Below are 16,048 nucleotides of genomic sequence, written 5' to 3' on the forward strand. Positions count from 1 at the left end.
GTGACTCCAAGTGATATTTCTTGGGATAGTGTGTTTCAGAATAATTATTTTTTCCACTACAAAACAGTAGCCCAGTGGGCATTGTTGGGAGCACAGACATCATACTAACGGTCATGCCATGACATCACTACCACAGCCCTGCTGCATTAGACCGATACCACAAGGCAGAGTGCTGTCTGAATAGAGATGGACCACAAATCCCCGCTGACGATCTCGGCCCAGCATGACGGCTCAGACACGTATGATCGCAGGCTGCCAACAAATCTAAACAGCCCAAATATGGTATTGTGCCTCTCAGCCACAGTGTCATCCACAATGAACATGATACATGCGCTTTAAAAAACAACAACAACAACAACAAAATAACATCATAGTGACCGCCGACCATACATATACTCGTATGAATGTGTACATTTAAGGATGTACGTTTCTTGCCCCGACAAAAGCAGTGTTATGTACCAGAGAGACTCTTAAACATTACAACAAAACATCCAAGAATTACTCTTTAGATTAAAATTCAAACGCTATGAAGCTATTGGCATCTGCACAGCACCAAAAGGTCAAGACTGAGAAGAATCCTGCACACCGTCTGTCACCTGCACTGACTTAATAAAAGAACGTTCCGGCCTTTTGCCCTTCATCGGGTACAATTACATGAACATTTTAATCAAAGGAATTTAACGCTGTAAAGGTCAAGGCAAGGCAAGTTTATTTATAGAGCACAATTCTGTCATATATTATTTAAACATATTCTGCATGCCCTGAAACATCTGAAATATAGACCTATGGGACCTATATTCATGAAAACATTCAGCACAACCCAGCATGAACAATAGGCCCAAATCCTCTCCTCTTCCAAATAGGGAATGTTTGTTGCAAAGTTGTTATTGTACAGTAGTGTAAATATGTTGTTACCATAAGCAGTATGTGTATTAAACACTGCACTTTGTCTGGTATTCAGAAGACAGAAATGTACCTGTTTAAAATAAGTATAATCCATTGGTTGGGAACAACTACCTTCTAACAACTAAAAAACCCTGTAAAAGCCATTCAAATTCTAATTATAGACTCTTGGATCCTTAAGAAATATGAAAGCAAACATTCACATTCACTCCCCTCCCGGTTGACCAGGGCAATCAGATGCCGTTAACAAGTGACAGCACAACATCCTGCAACTCCAGCTTGCAGGTATTTTGTCGGTGGATCAAATACTTCCTGACAGAAAGGAGACAGCAGCCTGGACCATAATCACTGGCACTGTACAGGAAATGGGCACAGCACACCACTGCAGACCCTTCACCTGTTTCAGCTTCTCCCCTGTGGGTGGCGCTGCAGAACAGTGTACGCCAAAACATCCAGACAGTTTCTTCTTGCTGACTTTTTAAAAAATGTACATATATCCTGTCACTGTCAGTATGTATGTATGTATGTATGTATGTATGTATGTATGTATGTATGTACTGTATGTACTGTATGTATGTATGTATGTACTGTATGTATGTACTGTATGTATTGTGATGGCAGATTGTTTCTGTCAATCGGGAAAGGAGGAATGAAGTCTCTGAAATCAAAGTTGTCTTTGTCCGTTTATTTCTTGCAAGGAGGAAAATTATCACACAGCTACTCAGGGCCGTCTGTGGGATAAGGTTCAACATTTGAAAAAGCCTCATGCTCATTTATACACACCTGAAAGTTACACCCCTTTTAAAGAAACACAACACACAATCATGAGAAGACAATGTAGGGATAGACAGCATCTAAACCACTTTCAGTTTCTGCAAAGTAAGCATATTTCTCACAAACATAACGTATCAATTCTTATAAAAGGTTAGTGTGGCATAATCATATAAAACGGCTCTCTCACGCACATTGCGATTTGTTCTTATCTATGTTACCTACGCAGGCTGTTTCGAAGCATAGGCCCATTGTCTTCTCTGGCCCTGTGACCCTCCAAGTGACCAACCAATTCTCTATGCCATTCATGCTCTACCTTTGTAACATAAGCAATGCTATATTTTACCATCACCGTATGTACATACTGTAAATAATCATCTCGTTGTTTTGTTTACAACTTAAAGAACGTTTGACTTTTTATTTCATTGTTGATACATGGTGCTTTTTATAAATATTGGTGATATATTTATATTTACACCTATTTTTTCACTACTTGTGTACATAACACCTTTTATTTGTCCTGATTTGCAGTGTTTTTCTATTTCTGTGTAAGTACATAGAGAAAGATGCAAAAAAGAAAGTAAATTCCTTGTACACAAGGACAATAGCTGATTATGAACTCTGCTTGTCACATTATTGCTGTGTTGGCTCAATAAATGACACCAGGCGTCGCTATCATTGTTGCATAGTCGCCACAATCAGAACTGCCTTCACAGCTACTACAAAAGAAATGGCTGTTAAACAAAGACAAATTACAGAAAATCACTAAATTACAAAATTGTATTTTGGCCATTTGGTCCAAAAATAAACTTATATAACCAAGACCGGATCAATATAGTGATACTATGATAAAGGGAAGAGAGAGTGTTTCCACATGGGGGGAATCAGAAGGCCGGTATCCTCACCTCCCCCGACGTCTCTAGAAGTTAGTTCTTATTTTCCTACCTCCTCACGTCTATAGATACTTAGTTGTTGCTCTCTGTGCACAAGAGAACACAGAGAGATTTATTGGAATGTGAAGATATGTGCCAAAGGCATATTGTTGTTCATTTTGTAACTTTGGCACACCATTGGCGGCATGGAGTGGGATTAAAATAATTAATTATTATACATCGTAGCTGAGCGTGTTAGAGGCTGTTCAAAATCATGGCATTTCACATGTACTACTCTCATCCTCTTTAAACACGACCCACTGACTGAAGAGAGTTTTCTTCAGTGGAGACCATTTCATGTCACTTATTGTAAGTCGCTTTGGATAAAAGCGTCAGCTAAATGACATGTAATGTAATGTAAAAAATGTTATGTCTGGGACCTGCAAATATTATAAAATGAGATTCAAATATGAATACAGCAGGTCAAATATACTTCCAAGAGCAGATGACTCTTTTTTTAGTTATTCACTTTTGTCACCATGTTTTCAATGCATAATGTTTCATTTTATTTGTCATCAAAATAATCCATACAATGACCTTCTGCAGCTAAATACCACTGCAGGGCACTAAATAAGATGAAAGTAGAATTCATCAGCAAAAACCCAGATATGGAAAGAGTTAATGGAGGATAGATATTTGGTCCCAAGGAAGTCAGCCAGACCACTCAGGAAGGGAAAGCAGGACTATGGGATATGTTCATAGGGGAGGAGAACTGCTCATCTGGACTGGGGATATTGTCAAGCAGTGGGAAGACCCAATTGACAAAGTAGACAAACACATCCTCTGTGAAGGAGGTAGAGATTGAAGACTTTCAATTCAAAATTACAAGGTCCCCTCAGAGGGCTTTACAATCTTACTACATCCCTGTAGGGCCCAGGACCTCACATCGGATCAGGAACAGAGGAGGATCCCTCTCCCTGGATGGACAGAAGCAACAGATGAACATCATTACAGAGTTACATAAACACATTACATGAATATGACAATGTATGAATGGACCTCCACCATCCATGAATGGACCTCCACCATCCATGAATGGACCTCCACAATCCATGAAACAGAAGGAGGTAGAGAGGAGGGGGGTCGGGGCGCATCAGCAGGGCCAAGGCAGGAGGCGGCTCACCAGGCAAGAGGCATCAGACACAGCCAAGTCCAATGAGACGTGAAGTCACAAAGACTCCGGGGAGGAAGCAGAGTTAGTAAGGTGCAAGTAGAAAGAGAAGAGGAGATAGGTGCTCAGTGTATCATAAAACATCCCCCAGCAGCCTATAAGCCTATAGCAGCATATCTAAGGGCTGGACCAGGGCAAACCTGATTCAGCCCTAACTATAAGCACTATTAAACAGGAACGTCTTAAGTCTACTCTCATCCATATTTTTATGTCTTTAAGACATGCTTGAATTTTAGCGAGCTGGTTGGTCTCCTCTGGTTTGATCGATAGATATAATTGAGTATCATCTGCATAGCAATGAAAGTTTATAGAGTGTTTCCTGATCATGTTGCCCAAAGGAAGCATATATAAGGTAAATCAAATTGGTCCAAGCACAGAACCTTGTGGAACTCCGTGATTAACGTTGGTGGTCATTGAGGCTTCATCGTTTACAAATACAAATTGAGATCGATCTGATAAATAGGATTTAAACCAACCTAATGCGGTACCTGAAATGCCAATCGACTGATCCAATCTCTGTAATAGGATGTCATGATCAATGGTGTCGAACGCAGCACTAAGGTCTAATAATACCAGTACGGAGATGAGTCCTTTATCTGATGCAATTAGAAGGTCATTTGTAAATTTCACCAGTGCTGTCTTTGTGCTGTGGTGTTTTCTAAATCCTGACTGAAAGTCACACAACTGATCTGCGACTACTTTCTCAAGGATCTTAGAGAGGAAGGTTAGAGATTGGTCTATATCTACCCAACACCTCTGGATTAAGAGTGGGCTTCTTCAGGAGAGGTATAATTACAGCTACTTTGATGGAATGTAGTACATGGCCTGTTAGCAAAGACACATTAACAATATCCAACAGAGAGGTGCCAATTAAAGGCAAAACGTCTTTAAGCAGCCTCGTCGGGATGGGGTCCAAGAGACAGATTTTTGGACCTCAGATCCAGAAGGGGCCATGCTGAATCCGTCAAGGCCCTGGAGCAGTGGACCAGCATGCTATACCTGCAGGGTTATTAGAGGGTCTATGGGTGTTTGCCTGTCTAGTCTACATTTATGGTATTTGATAAGGTGCACGGTACTGTGGGAGCGTGGCATACCAAGGCCATTATTACGAGCCATCCGGTCCTTATGTAACCTAATGATCTGTGTCCATGTTTTCATTGGGTTAGGGGGGGGGGGGGGCTTTTGGGGGACCTTGGGGTTGACCTGGACCATGCCAGTGGTCATATATTGCAACTAGCTTGGATGGTTTAGAAGTAGAACCCGTTGAAGACAATTGGTCAAGGTTGATGGGAGAAAAGTGTTAGAGTTTAGAGCATGTGTTTTCAATTTGCATTAAAGAATGTACGCCCTATGAATGTAATTACTGTAGCTAACAGAAGAAGAGTAATACGTTGTTGTTTTACTTATTCTATACCGTTCACCCTGAGGACAAGATGTGCAGGCACAAAACTAGGTTTGTTTTGTGTCTCCCCACATACCTCACACACCCGCGCACCACACATGGTTCAGGGTCATCTCAGACTGATAAGGGACTAGACAAACTGTTTCCTCATTCTGTGTGGGATAACCACTTGCTTCAATAAAAAGGACTGTCTGGAGAATGGCGAGCCAGAGTGTTTTGGAGACGTGCAGAGGCACAGCTCAACATTCTCCTTGCAGCAAGTAAAACCAAGAGCTTGAGTCTGTCATCTGTGGTCATTGGAGTGTGGGTCTGATAATTGAACTAGTGGGGCTTTATCTTTATGGTAAAAACCCCACATTAATTGGTCCTTCGAGCCGGATCCCAAGACATCGTCAACGGAAAAGAGGAAGGGGAAGACACGCCGAAGTCTGTCGACAGCCATGGTCATCAGCCGATCCTGTCAAAGTCCCGTGACGTGAATTCGTGGCCGGGCCGGTGCCTTAAATATCCAACCTCCTTCTTCCCTGAGACGATTGACAGGATCCAGACCCAACCAGTGACCTCAGATAACAGGTAAGGAACGGTTACTCCACCGAAAGGAGGTTTGCGGTTACTCCACCGAAAGGAGGTTGCGGTTACTCCACCGAAAGGAGGTTTACGGTTACTCCATCGAAAGGAGGTTGCGGTTACTCCACCGAAAGGAGGTTTGCGGTTACTGCACCGAAAGGAGGTTGCGGTTACTGCACCGAAAGGAGGTTGCGGTTACTCCACCGAAAGGAGGTTGCGGTTACTCCACCGAAAGAAGGTTTGCGGTTACTCCACCGAAAGGAGGTTTGCGGTTACTGCACCGAAAGGAGGTTGCGGTTACTCCACCGAAAGGAGGTTGCGGTTACTCCACCGAAAGAAGGTTTGCGGTTACTCCACCGAAAGGAGGTTTACGGTTACTCCACCGAAAGGAGGTTTGCGGTTACTCCACCCTGAGGAGGTCATACAATTGTGAATGAATGTCGAATGCAAGTGGTTGAATAACTGTCATCAGTGGAATCAGCGCGCAGAGTAGAAACCTAACGGTGATAACACAAACTCTGTGGTCTGTTGAAGTACACAAGTGATGAATAGGGATTTAGGTTCTGAAAGACACGTTGTCAAGTAAGAACACATAGTGTAAAGAATAATGGGGAATGGGGATAGCAAACCGGTCCCTACGGGGGACATGAAGTACATGGAGCATTATTGTCCTGGTAGTATGATCCATTGTAAAACCTGGCATAAGAAACATGGTTTCACAGGAAGGTTAGAAAAAGCAAGCTGTATTGAGTTATTGGAAACACTTAGGGCTACAGCGGCAGGAAAGACAGGAAAAGAAAGAGAGGGGTTGGACAAACAGATGAGAACGGCAAAAATATGGAGTGAGCAGAGAAAGAAAAGACCAGAAAGCCAAGAGAGGGACAAGCAAAGTACAATGGTAGCAGCAGTTTCAGTAGATTCTGACGATGAAACAGGAGTGTCAACATCAGGTAGTGCAGCAGCAAGGAGAGCAAGGAGAGATAGAGAGAGAGAAATGAGAGAAGAACTAGACAGAAAAGAGAGAGAGATCGCAAGAAAAGCGGAGAAAGCCAGAGCAGAGAGGAAAAAGAGAGGTGAAGCAGCAATAGATAAACACGTAGAGAGGATGGCACAAAAGGGAGAGAGCGGTATAATAATAATGATACATTTATTTATATAGCACCTTTAAAAACAGTTTACAAAGTGCTCTACATATAAGCAAGGTAAAAACAACATCAATACAAGTAAACATTTCAGAAAATACATGAGGCAATGAACACAATAGAGGAATAGAAAATTACAAATACAAAATAAAGCAGAACAGACAAACTAAAATATAATACAAGGTATGCGTAGTCCTGTTGAAACACGTTTGGTTGCAGCAGGGAGGAACCCGTCTCTCACTCCCCCTTTATACCCCGACTTAGAACAACTGAAAGATGACATGCATGCACAGGCCTCTGCGTTTCCCTTGGTCGCCGTAGCAAATCCGCATTACGGTTTACAAATGCCAGGGCAAGCACACGGCACCCTAGATCAGGAAGTAACGGTAAATGTTTTCCATCCATGGACAGAAGAACAATGTAGAAAAGCATGTGAAGGACTGACTCCGTACAAACGAGATGCAGAAACGTTCTGCAGGGAGCATCGCGCATTGGTGGATGCATTCCAATTGAACGGAGGTGAAGTCCTTAGGACGTTTTGGGGAATATTTGGGCACGAGTGGGGAAGAGTAAAGGGAGTGTTTACAGGAGCAGGAGCAGGCGTCAATGCAAATTTCCTAGTTGTAGGACATGCAAACCTGCGCGCTCAGACCGACGCAGTATATGAAGATGTACGAAGGGTGTTCACTGTAGCACCAGATTACACTAAAATAGCGACATGTAGACAGGACGAGAAGGAGACTCTACAAAATTACAGGATGAGATTAGAGGAGTGCTTTAGAGCAAACAGCGGCGTCCCATATGATGTTGGAGACGCCACCCCCTACCAACAACAGTTAAAACAGGCCTTAATGAATGGTTTCGGCCCAGGAATAGCTGAATATATCCGAAAGTTCAACGTCAACCACAGAACAGGTTCAGTGCAAGAGTGCTTAAACTATGCGGAAAATGCAGCCAGCTGACAGCAGCATTTGTAGTATCAGCAGAGAGGGATGAGCAGGAAGTTTTTTTTTGTAGGGCGAGCAAGAGGACAAGGAGGTTATAGAGGAGGCCGAGGTAGAGGCAATGGAGGAAGAAATGAGCATGGTCAATTCCTGTGCTTAACACAACCATTGTTGGACGACATGACCTTGACAGGAAAGATACAATGGACACCAGCTGCAGATAACGCTTTCAAGGCTACTAAATGTTGCCTCGTGGGCTAATCTGGGCTAATCTGTCCTGGCATTACCCGATTATGACAAACCATTTGAACAGACTGTTGACTGCAAGGGAGCCTTCATGACATCAGTTTTAACACAGAAACACGGGACCAAATCACGACCAATAGGATTCTATTCAAAGAAATTGGACCCTGTGTTCCAGGCCCTCCCTGTATGTGTGCAAGCAGTATGTGCAGCCGCTATGGCTGCACAGCTGAAATTATACTGTTCCATCCGCTCATACTGATGGTACCACACGCAGTATCCATGTTATTGAGTGAGACAAAGATGGCTTTCTTATTCCCAGCACGTTATTTGGCATTAACAGCTACACTTATGTCACAAGCACATATCACCATTAAGAGATGCATCACTTTGAACCCAGACTCCATAACTGTAGCAAAAGCCATTTGCAAGAGTATCATACCAAACAAAGGGATTCCAGAGAGACTGTACAGTGACAACAGCTCTCATTTTGTAAATCGGGTCATCTCCTTAATGTCCGAACATTTAAACATTCAGTTAAAAAACCACTGCGCATATCACCCCCAGAGTGCAGGGTTAGTCGAGAGGACAAACGGCACAGTAAAACTGAGACTTAGAAAAACAATGGAAGAGACTGGGAGGACATGGGAGGAATGTGTGTCTCTGGTTGAAACATACATGAGAATTACGCCCACTCCACAGGGGCTGTCACCTTTTGAAATAGTGACAAGGAGGCAGTTTAGACTACCAATTATAGACACTATAAGAGAGGTAGATGAGGCGGGGGCGGAGCACACACTAGCTGACTGGATGAGCCGTCTTTTTAAAAGCAACGAGATTGCTCGAACAAATAACCTGCCAGACATCTCTGTTCCCCTCCAGAACACCCGTGTGGAGCCAGGCGACCAGGTCCTCATCAAGGTGGTGAAAAGAAAACATTGGCACCATCCACGCTGGGAAGGTCCATTCACCGTCTTACTGACTACTCCAACGTCGTTAAAAATCGCAGAGCGGAACACCTGGATACATCAAAGCCACTGCAAAAAGGTAATACCTCTCCAGGCAGACGACGGATAGTGGTGTGAAGTCCGGTTACACAGGGTGGTGGTTCTTTTAGTGGCCACTAGTCTCAACCCGGTGAAGAAATCAACTGAGCCACAATCCATTTAGAAAATGCTTCGTAAGGACGACCACCAGGAGGACTGACCTGCTCCGGAGGACGGGCAGGAGGACGGCCACCAGGCAGATAGACCTGCTCCGGGGGACGGGCAGAAGGGCGACCACCAGGCGGACGGAAGGGCTCCGGGGAACGGGCTGAAGGACGGCCACCAGGCGAACAGATGGACTCCGGGGGACGGGCTGAAGGACGGTCACCAGACGGACAGACGGACTCCGGAAAACCGGGCTCAGGGGAACCGGGCTCTGGAGCCGTAGGTCGTGTCAAAGGAACCCCGGGAACAGAAGCCGGAAGCGGCCAGGGTGGCGACCGAACACAGGGAGCCTGAGTCGGCCGGGGCGGCAACGGGACAGGAGGAAACAGAGTCTGCCGGGGCGGCGACGTGACCCGCGGAACCGGAGTCGGCCGGGGCGGCGACGGGACCCGGGTAGCCGGGATCGGCCGGGACACAGGGAGCCGGGATCGGCCGGGACGCCGACGGGACACGGGGAGCCGGGATCGGCCGGGACGCCGACGGGACACGGGGAGCCGGGATCGGCCGGGATGCCGACGGGACACGGGGATCCGGGATTGGCCGGGGCGGCGACGAGACAAGGGGAGCCGGGATCGGCCGGGGCGCTGACGGGACACGGGGAACCGGAGTCTGCCGGGGCGGCGACGTGACCCGGGGAACTGGAGTCTGCCGGGGCGGCGACGTGACCCGGGGTCTGCCGGGTCGGCGACGTGACCCGAGGAACCGGGGTTTGCCGGTTCGGCGACGTGACCCGGGGAACCGGAGTCGGCCGGGGCGGCGACGGGACCCGGGTAGCCGGGATCGGCCGGGACACTGGGAGCCGGGATCGGCCGGGACGCCGACAGGACACGGGGAGCCGGGATCGACCGGGATGCCGACGGGACACGGGGATCCGGGATTGGCCGGGGCGGCGACGGGACCCGGGTAGCCGGGATCGGCCGGGACACAGGGAGCCGGGATCGGCCGGGGCGCTGACGGGACACGGGGAACCGGAGTCTGCCGGGGCGGCGACGTGACCCGGGGAACTGGAGTCTGCCGGGGCGGCGACGTGACCCGGGGTCTGCCGGGGCGGCGACGTGACCCGAGGAACCGGGGTCTGCCGGTTCGGCGACGTGACCCGGGGAACCGGAGTCAGCCGGGGCGGCGACGGGACCCGGGTAGCCGGGATCGGCCGGGACACGGGGAGCCGGGATCGGCCGGGACGCCGACGGGACACGGGGAGCCGGGATCGACCGGGATGCCGACGGGACACGGGGATCCGGGATTGGCCGGGGCGGCGACGGAGTCGGCCGGGGCGGCGACGGGACCCGGGTAGCCGGGATCGGCCGGGACACGGGGAGCCGGGATCGGCCGGGACGCCGACGGGACACGGGGAGCCGGGATCGGCCGGGATGCCGACGGGACACGGGGAACCGGAGTCTGCCGGGGCGGCGACGTGACCCGGGGAACTGGAGTCTGCCGGGGCGGCGACGTGACCCGAGGAACCGGGGTCTGCTGGTTCGGCGACGTGACCCGGGGAACCGGAGTCGGCCGGGGCGGCGACGGGACCCGGGTAGCCGGGATCGGCCGGGACACGGGGAGCCGGGATCGGCCGGGACGCCGACAGGACACGGGGAGCCGGGATCGACCGGGATGCCGACGGGACACGGGGATCCGGGATTGGCCGGGGCGGCGACGGAGTCGGCCGGGGCGGCGACGGGACCCGGGTAGCCGGGATCGGCCGGGACACAGGGAGCCGGGATCAGCCGGGACGCCGACGGGACACGGGGAGCCGGGATCGGCCGGGACGCCGACGGGACACGGGGAGCCGGGATCGGCCGGGATGCCGACGGGACACGGGGATCCGGGATTGGCCGGGGCGGCGACGAGACAAGGGGAGCCGGGATCGGCCGGGGCGCTGACGGGACACGGGGAACCGGAGTCTGCCGGGGCGGCGACGTGACCCGGGGAACCGGAGTCGGCCGGGGCGGCGACGGGACCCGGGTAGCCGGGATCGGCCGGGACACGGGGAGCCGGGATCGGCCGGGACGCCGACAGGACACGGGGAGCCGGGATCGACCGGGATGCCGACGGGACACAGGGATCCGGGATTGGCCGGGGCGGCGACGGGACACGGGGATCCGGGATTGGCCGGGGCGGCGACGAGACAAGGGGAGCCGGGATCGGCCGGGGCGCTGACGGGACACGGGGAACCGGAGTCTGCCGGGGCGGCGACGTGACCCGGGGAACTGGAGTCTGCCGGGGCGGCGACGTGACCCGGGGTCTGCCGGGTCGGCGACGTGACCCGAGGAACCGGGGTCTGCCGGTTCGGCGACGTGACCCGGGGAACCGGAGTCGGCCGGGGCGGCGACGGGACCCGGGTAGCCGGGATCGGCCGGGACACGGGGAGCCGGGATCGGCCGGGACGCCGACGGGACACGGGGATCCGGGATTGGCCGGGGCGGCGACGGAGTCGGCCGGGGCGGCGACGGGACCCGGGTAGCCGGGATCGGCCGGGACACGGGGAGCCGGGATCGGCCGGGATGCCGACGGGACACGGGGAACCGGAGTCTGCCGGGGCGCCGACGTGACCCGGGGAACTGGAGTCTGCCGGGGCGGCGACGTGACCCGGGGTCTGCCGGGTCGGCGACGTGACCCGAGGAACCGGGGTCTGCCGGTTCGGCGACGTGACCCGGGGAACCGGAGTCGGCCGGGGCGGCGACGGGACCCGGGTAGCCGGGATCGGCCGGGACACGGGGAGCCGGGATCGGCCGGGACGCCGACAGGACACGGGGAGCCGGGATCGACCGGGATGCCGACGGGACACGGGGATCCGGGATTGGCCGGGGCGGCGACGGAGTCGGCCGGGGCGGCGACGGGACCCGGGTAGCCGGGATCGGCCGGGACACAGGGAGCCGGGATCGGCCGGGACGCCGACGGGATACGGGGAGCCGAGATCGACCGGGATGCCGACGGGACACGGGGATCCGGGATCGGCCGGGGCGCCGACGGGACTCGGGGAGCCGGGGTCGGCCGGGGCGCCGACGGGACACGGGGAGCTGGGGTCGGCCGGGGCGCCGACGGGACACGGGGAGCTGGGGTCGGCCGGGGCGCCGACGGAACACGAGGAGCTGGGGTCGGACGGGGCGCCGACGGGACACGAGGAGCTGGGGTCGGCCGGGTTGCCGACGGGACACGAGGGGCTGGGGTCGGCCGGGGCGCCGACGGGACACGAGGAGCTGGGGTCGGCCGGGGCGCTGACAGGACACGAAACTGCGGCGTGGACTGTGGCGCAGCATCGGCAGGAACCGGCGTGGACTGCGGCGCAGCGTCGGCAGGAACAGGCGTGGACTGCGGCACAGCGTCGGCAGGAACCGGCGTTGACAGCGGCGCAGCGTCGGCAGGAACCGGCGTTGACTGTGGCGCAGCGTCGGCAGGAACCGGCGTTGACTGCGAAGCAGCGTCAGCAGGAACCGGCGTAGACTGCGGCCGAAACCCTCCACCGACGCGGTCCGGAGGTTTGCGCCCCCCACTCCGGGGCTGGGCCTGCGTGACCTCTGCCCCTGGGGCTACGAGACCCCCCATAAGACCAACGGGTCCCGTTGAAGGGGTCTGGTGCCGAGACCCTATGGGTGTTGTAGTTCCCCTTCTGGAGGCTACGAGGGCCCCCATAGGCCAAGCGGGTCCCTTCGAAGGGGTTTGGTGCCGAGACCCTATGGAGGTTGTAGTTCCCCTTCTGGAGGCTACGAGGGCCCCCATAGGCCAAGCGGGTCCCTTCGAAGGGTTTGTAGGCTGGGTCCATCCTTGGTCGGTTCGTTCTGTTATGTGCGCAGCTGCAGGTAACTGGACCCAAACGCCGTCAACACTCGAAAAGGCAACTTTATTGCTCAACAGGATTTAACAGGATTCAAAAACAAACAAAACAGGCTCACACACATGATCTTCAATGATCTAGACCAGGGGTCGGCAACCTTTACCACTCAAAGAGCCATTTGGATCCGTTTCCCACAGTAAAGAAAACACTGGGAGCCACAAAACCCGTTTGACATTTAAAATGAAATAACACTGCATATAACGTTTTTTTTGCAGTTATGCTATGTATAAACAAACTATAATGTGTTGCATTTATGAAATCAATGAACGACTGCAGAGAAAACAAAATTACATTTCTGCATGCAACAAAACATTTTGAGCTCCGAAAAAAAGACGTTGACGTTGGGTTGAAGGTTACTTTCAAGTAAAATACTCAATGTCTATTTGAGTCCTTCTTGTATTTATGAAAAAAAAACGCTGAACTTAAATTATCCACCGTCAGCAAACCAAAAATGCCGTCCTCTCTCTGTGTGCCGTCATCCTTTTACTGGTGCGTGTAGTCAGCTGTCAACTCTTTGCAGAGAGGGGCATATCCTTGATTTTCTGCACAATTTCACTCTTGTTTTTAAAGTCTGTGAATAGATGTTCTGAAATCTTAATGAAAGATTCTTTTATATATTCTCCATCTGTGAACGGCTTCCCGTGCCTGACAGAACATCGGGAAAGCCGCTGTATGCCGTGGTTTTGGTGGAACTCATGGATGTGTTCATTACGTTCGCTGGCCATGTCCGTGTAAATGCAATAAAAGTTATATATGGTCATCTCCACATACATGAATATACACTTATATATTAGCTACTTGTTCTGAAAGAGTTGAGATAGTTATTTTAGATATCATTGGATGATGCATGCCATTACGCCGACTGTCAGCAGGCACATTTAAAGAAGAGGCACTTAAAATTACCCGATACATTTTCCCAACACTGATGCTGCGTTGCGAGTAGATTCCATAAAAAAGTCAATGCACAGACGAATGGATGCGAATAAAGCACATTTTCATCCACTTATCTAACTTAGAAGTAGTCGGTGAAAGTCACCGAACTGTGTGAGCCTACGGCTGATGTTATGTATAAATATATATATATATATATATATATGATATTAATGTTATAAACCCAAACACGAGGGCGTTTGATGTTTACGATGTTTCCACAACAAGTATAAAGCAGAAATAGTGGTTATTTCTTCCATTGTGGATGGCGGAAGTATTAAATGTTTCCAATGGAGATAAGCCATGCCCCCTCCAGCGCGAGTGAAGTGAATGAATTGATTAGATTTTGCCATGATTATGGTCTGGAGTTCCTCATATACGTTCATGATCATCTCCTGCTCCTCAGCGGAGAAAAAAGAGTCTCTTCCTTTGAGTTTATTTGCCTTTGTGCTGTTAGTAAATCATGGTTTCTGTGATCGACGCTTCAACCTTTTGAAGTCGGACGGGCACGCGCAACTATCCTGTGAACTGACGTCTGGCTCGAATTAACGAAATGGTTTGAGCGCCGGTCAGCCTTTGAGAAATCGGGATGGCCTGATGTCAATCATCTTGTTAATTTTAGCTGGCTAATAGGACATTTGATCGACTTAGTTGAGCCACGTACAAGAAATAGGGCCCAGGTGGAGGTGCATCTAGATGTTGTACTTGAGGAATCCCTCCTGTACAGCGATGGATGGAGAGAAGAGGATTTCTGAGAAGCTTTGTCTGTTCCTATTTAGTTTGCAGCCACTTAGGAATGATTTTACACATTTCCTTTCTTTTCCTAAATTCTGCTTTTGTGACCTTCTATGAAACAAAAAATATTTTTAAAATCAGCCAACATCCACAAAACACAATGAAAATAACAGTGTGGACAATATTACGAATTCAATACAGTTGTTCTGGATCGATTTTCAAAATGTCAGAGTCTTACCGAAATTAAATGTTTTTTCGATATTGGGCCCAAACAAGGTCCGTCAGGATTCCAGTGGAGACGATCAGGAGCCACCCAGGACTGCTCCTCTCATCTCTCAATATCTTTTTTTGGAGGTAGAAGAGCAGGAGGCATTTTTCTCCTGGTCTATCAAGTCACCACCCACTGTTAGCTCCTGACAATCTCTCATGAAATCCTGCAGGCTTTGATAATTTACACAATAACAGATTGTAAACCAGTTCACTTAGATAAGGATGTAAAATTCAACAAGATGTGTAAAATTGCAATAACACGCCCCCGCCCCCCCCCTTCCCTCCCTCCCCGTCGTGTGAGGAGGGTTTACCTCTGAACACGCCAACCTTTGATCTCTGTAAACGTGACTTATGCAATGCAGAGTAAAATGTTGCTCCCGTGTGAGCTTCAGAGTCAGTATCAACCAGCTGCAGCGAGTCATCCTTGTCCTCCAGACAGAGGTATTGTTTCATTTTGTTACTTTATAGTTACACTGAGTTTAAATTAGTTTTGATCTGTTTGGGTTGTTTAGTTTGTTGTAGTCTTTGCATTTTAGTATAAGTATGTTCATTTAGATTTTTTTGCCGTGTCACTTTATATAAGATGGCGCCGGATGTTTTTGAGTTTAATTCAAGTTCAGCTCATTTAAATCAGTTTCTTTATTTACATGTACTAAAGTTTTGAAATCGCCTGCCACAAAAGCTTGAGTGTGTCCAGTCAGATGTCTGAGAGGACTACTCGATATGTTTGAAGGGTCTTTCATGCTTGAGGTTGTAAAAAGTCATTTTTACAAATAGATACGAGTTTGTATCAAGGGTTTGTTTTATAGTTGGGAGAAAAAATTGGGCACAATGCTGAGTCAACTGGCAGTTTCCTGTTGGTTTGATTGTCAGTGGTTTTGTGTTGGTTTTGCAGTTGGTCGGATTAGGTCTACCAACCTTATAATAAATCAGTACACACACTGATGTTACACCTCATCAGAAGTACTTCATAGGTGTGTGATTGTGTTCTTAAC

This window comes from Cyclopterus lumpus, chromosome 3 (genome assembly GCF_009769545.1).
Source record: "Cyclopterus lumpus isolate fCycLum1 chromosome 3, fCycLum1.pri, whole genome shotgun sequence".
In the NCBI taxonomy this organism is placed as follows: Eukaryota; Metazoa; Chordata; class Actinopteri; order Perciformes; family Cyclopteridae; genus Cyclopterus; species Cyclopterus lumpus.